General features: G+C 45.4%; 1 pseudogene; it reads left to right on the plus strand.

Moving 5' to 3' along the window:
* The first annotated feature begins 700 nt into the window (after positions 1–700).
* On the plus strand, positions 701–1,642 carry LOC119842230 (annotated as a pseudogene).
* The last annotated feature ends 3,352 nt before the right edge of the window (positions 1,643–4,994 follow it).

Here is a 4,994-nt window from a genome sequence, read left to right on the forward strand (position 1 = left end):
CTTTCTTTGCTCAGTGCATAGGACAGATACACAAGGGGCAAAATTATGGTGGCCTGGGCAACCGTATATGATCTGGCATTTCCTTGCTTTAAAGTTCTTAACTTTACAAGCAAATAAAACTTTCTAGCTAAAGATATATAGATAACACATTACCCCTCTCTACCTCCATTTCCACAACTGTAAAATGAGGAGGCTAACCCTTCGCAGCACTGGGAATATAAGAACATTTGAATGGCCATACTGAGTCAGACCAGTATCTTCTCTTCTGACAATGGCCAATGCCAGGTGCTTCAGAAGGAATGAACAGACCAGGTAATCATCAAGTGATCCATCCCGTTACCCATTCCCAGATTCTGGTAAACAGAGGCTAGTGACACAATCCCTGCCCACCCTGATTCATAGCCATTGATGGACCTATCCTCCATGAACTTATCTAGTTAATTTTGAACCCTTTTTTAGTCTTGGCCTTCACAACATCCTCTGGCAAAAGGTTCCACAGACTGACTATGTTGTGTGAAGAAATACTTACTTTTGTTTGTTTAAAACCTGCTGCCTATTAATTTCATTTGGTGACCCATTTCACTGGGAAGGTTTAATTAATGACTTGCAGGCAATCTGAGATACTTGGGTGGAAGGTGTTCATAGAAATACAAACTGCAAGGGTTGTTGCATCTAGCGTGTCTCCCTCCGCTCTTCAGTGATGGAGAACCAGACAGAGGTGAGTAATTTCATCCTCTTAGGCCTGACCAATCTCCAGGGGCTGAAGCACTTCCTCTTCCCTTTCTTCCTCATGCTCTACATGGCCAATGTGTTGGGTAACGGGGCCATCATAGTCATAGTAGTGACCAAGCCCCGGCTCCACACCCCCAGGTACTTCTTTCTGGGGAACCTTTCCAGCCTGGACATCTGCTTTTCCACAGTCACCAAGCCAAAAATGCTGTCTGGTTTCCTGTCTGAGCACCAGACCATTTCCTTTGCCAGTTGCCTGGCCCAGCTTTTCTTTTTCCACCTCCTCGGCAGCAGTGAGGCCATGCTTCTGGCTGTCATGGCCTATCACCGCTACGTGGCCATCTGCAACCCGCTGCGCTACAGGCTGGTCATGAGCCTGCGGGCCTGCCTGTTCCTGGCAGCAGCCACCTCCTCCATCGGTTTCCTGCATGCACTGATGTCCACAGTGATGACCTCCTAGCTGCATTTCTGTGGCCCCAACCTCGTCCCCCACTTCTTCTGTGATATCAAGCCCCTGCTGAGCCTTGCCTGCGGCAGCACCCACCTCAATCTGACCCTACTCAACATCAATGCTGCAGTCCTCGGTTTGAGTTCCTTCATCCTCACGCTCTTCTCCTACATCTACATCATCTCCTTCCTCTTCCTGAAAGTCCACTTACGGGAAAATAGGAGAAAGGCCTTCTCCACCTGCTCATCCCACCTCACTGTGGTGTTTCTTTTCTATATGCCATCCATTAGCAATTACATGATTTCCTTTCCAGGTTTCCCCTCTGAAAGAGACATGATACTCACCCTGATGTATTGCATCATCACCCCAGTTCTGAACCCCCTGATCTACACCCTGAAAAAGAAGGAGGTGAAATCCACTCTGAAGAAATTCCTGAACAGAAAACTTTTCCCTGAAAGAATATGAGTTAAATGAAGGGAAACTCCATTCATTTACAATTATAACGCCTTTAGTCTTTGTTGACCTACAGATTTTTATAGCCGCGCTGCATTTTTCCCCCCATTTTTTCTCCTTTCTGGTGTCTCTATGGGGCAGAATTAAGGTTTTTGGGTACCCTAATGTCATTTCTTAGAACCTATTTGGATTCTGTTTAACTTTAATGGTGAATATCCAATGTGTATTTTGGGAAAATTAAAGCATTCTTGTATTGTATTCTACTCCACATTACTGACATATATCCTGGACCTTAACTCCATCTTATTTTCTGTGATGGAGAAAATTTCAGTTAGAAGCACAATGGGGGAGAAGAGGGAATGACCGTTAATCATATAAATAAATAAAATCATTGAAATATAGCCTATGCACGATATATCAATGAGCTTTGACTATATAGGAAGTTGGTAATTTCTGTAACAGAGCAGAATTAAGATGATTTGGGTTCCTTATTTATGAATTTCCAGAAATCAACACATCAGGATTTCTTAAACCTTAATTGAACTTCTTAGATTTTAACACTTGTTTTGAATAATTAAAACATCTCTGTAATGTCTTTCACTTCTGTTTACCTTATGTGCACTCTCAACCTTTTCTCCATCTTAACATAGATTTTGTATGGGAATTGAAAAAGAGAAAATGAAATATATATATGTAGGTACCATTCAGCACTGGGCACCAGGTTCTTGAGATCTATCCTGTGTCTTGCTCAAAAAGTAAAGTTAGCAATTGGAACTAGAGCATAGGAGAACAATTTGTGTTAGCCACAGGAAACTAGAGTGTAGAGGACAACCCACAAGAGGCAATATAGGTGGTTGGGTCAAATATCCTAGCAAAATTTCTTCATCATTACTAGCTGTGGGACAATTGTTAAAATGAATTGTTATTTATTAGTAGCATATTACAGTAGCTCTTTTTGGCATCAAATGAGAGCAGAACCCCACTGACTGTAAGAAAACATAGTGAGAGCCTGACCCAACTCCAAAGACATTTCAATGTAAAACTGTTCCACCAAAAAAAGTCACTGGAGCAGGGGGACTGGATACTGCTTCCCCCACCTTGCAGACTTTTCACTTAGACCTTAGTCCATCCCATGCTTTGCTGCACATTGAGCTACCCACATTTTCCATCCTTGCCTGTCAACTGCCCTTCTCTCCAAATCTTCTCATTTCATGATGAGGTGTTTGATGTTGTTCAGAACTGTTCCTTTCCATGTTATTCACAGTCTTTCTCCTTTCTTCTTGTGTGTTTGGCTTCCATTCAAGGGTCGTATTTGGTAAGCATTCTTTTTCCATTCTCAGTGCCTGTCCCAAGCCCGGATCAAAAAGGAGGAGGGTGGGTCAATGGGGCAGCTTCCCGTCACCGTAAAAAAAAAAAGTTCTAGCTAAGAAACTGCGCACCTTGCAGAAGAGGGCTGTAATCACCAAGAAACAGAATCATTCTAGTGCTGTCTTTCCCTTTCTCTCTCATACCCTATCCCGATTTATTTAATCCAAAGTGGAACAGTTTTGACAGGAGAGATTGAGGGAGCCCTGTTAGGGGACCCAGAGGGATGGGGGGTTGCTGAGGAGCCCACCCTCCTTGGTATATGGGTAGTGGAAGATGGTCCATGCCCATGGGGACTGAATGCCTTCCGGGGAAAGGAGGCACTTCAGTCTGCTTGTGAGAGGTTTGAAGTAAGGGCAGCATTATGGGAAGCTGCCAGAAATCTTTCAAGTTTGGTGCTGCTTCAGCAAGTGCTGCTGAAGGGTTGTAACTTAGTTAGGGGTGGTTAAAAATGGTTTGGCACAACAGGGTTTAAAGTCAAAAGCAGAGTTAACAGACTACCTTTAGAGACTGGAGCTGGGACTTGGTCCTGGGGGAGTGGAGAGAAAGATGGGGAAGACAAAAAAAGGTTTCAAAGTGCAAAATGGCAGGTTTGCAGGAGCAGGTAACAACCCCACTCTTCTCCCAGAGCCAGGATGAAAATCTGGGGATAAGGGTTCCAACTGTTTCAACCCAGGGAGCCTACTCTTGCCTCAGAGCTGGGAAGGAAGGACACTAAGGAAGGAAACTGGAATCATGCTTGCTGGAAGTTCACCCCAATAAACATCGAATTATTTACACCTTTGGACTTCAGGTATCGTTGCTCTCTGTTCATGCAAGAAGGACCAGAGAAGTAAGTGGGTGAAGGAATAAGCCCCCTAACAAGCCCCACATCAGAATAATGCATAGCCCAATGGTTAGGCGATGCACCAGAGACGTGGGGCACCCCTGCTTAAATCCCTTCTCCCCCTTAGGTGGCTGAGGGACTAGAACCTGGGTCTCTGCCATCCCAGGTGAGTCTTGTAACCACTGGGCTAAAAGTTATGAGGGAGGTTCCCATTCAGGCACATTTTGTATGAGCTCACCTACAGGGGCCTGAGTTCTGACCATGGCTAGATGCAGTTCGCCTGCCCAAAGGAAGAAACATTAGGTGAAAAGGGAACTTTGACTGCAAGAACTTGGGCACCAAATGTTGGCATCTCCAGGGTTTGGAGGGGGTTTTGTGAATCCCAACATCGCCTGTTTCTGGGATTTAGGGGCCCAAAGTGTCAGGTAGGTGTCTAAACCCCTTTGAGTGTCTAGCCTCAGATGCTTGAAATAATTAATATTAATAACAAGGGGGAAGGATCTCAGTACAAAGCAGGAAAAGAACATGTTAAAGACTAGTTTGGTAAGTTGAATGCATTGAAGGCCTTGTCTACACTTGCAAGCTATAGTGCATTAAATCAGCCCCGGACACCCTAACTCCTGAGGTGTCCACACTGGCAAGGAACTTAGAGTGCCTGGACTCCACAGCTGGAGCACTCCTGGTAATCCACCTCCATGAGAAGCATAGAGCTTTCTGCACCAGGGCTGAAGTGCTGGGGTATCAGTGTGGACAATGTGTTGCATTACTGCACTGTGACTGGCCTCCAGAAATGTCCCATAATCCGTTGAAGTCAAGTGGTCACTCTCACCATTGTTTTGAACTCTGCAGCAGATATGTGGATATCTCCTTTCAAAGCTCCGTTTCTCATAGCCGGCTGCTTATCTGCTCCGGGACACAAAGCAAACCATTACCGTGGAATGATCTTGCTTCAGAGGCAGATGTTTGTGCGTGTGTGTGTGAGAGAGAGAGAGGCGGGGGGTGGGGGCTGATGTTGGGGTTTTCCCCTTCTCCCTGCCGCTGTCTGAAATTACAAGACAGCTTGCTGATGCACGCTCTGCCTCCCAAAACACACTCTCTCCCCCCACATACACAGAACACACTCCCTGTCACACCCCACCATTTGAAAAGCAGCTGGCAATCTAGTAGGATGCC

Source organism: Dermochelys coriacea, chromosome 13 (genome assembly GCF_009764565.3).
Source record: "Dermochelys coriacea isolate rDerCor1 chromosome 13, rDerCor1.pri.v4, whole genome shotgun sequence".
Taxonomy (NCBI): Eukaryota; Metazoa; Chordata; order Testudines; family Dermochelyidae; genus Dermochelys; species Dermochelys coriacea.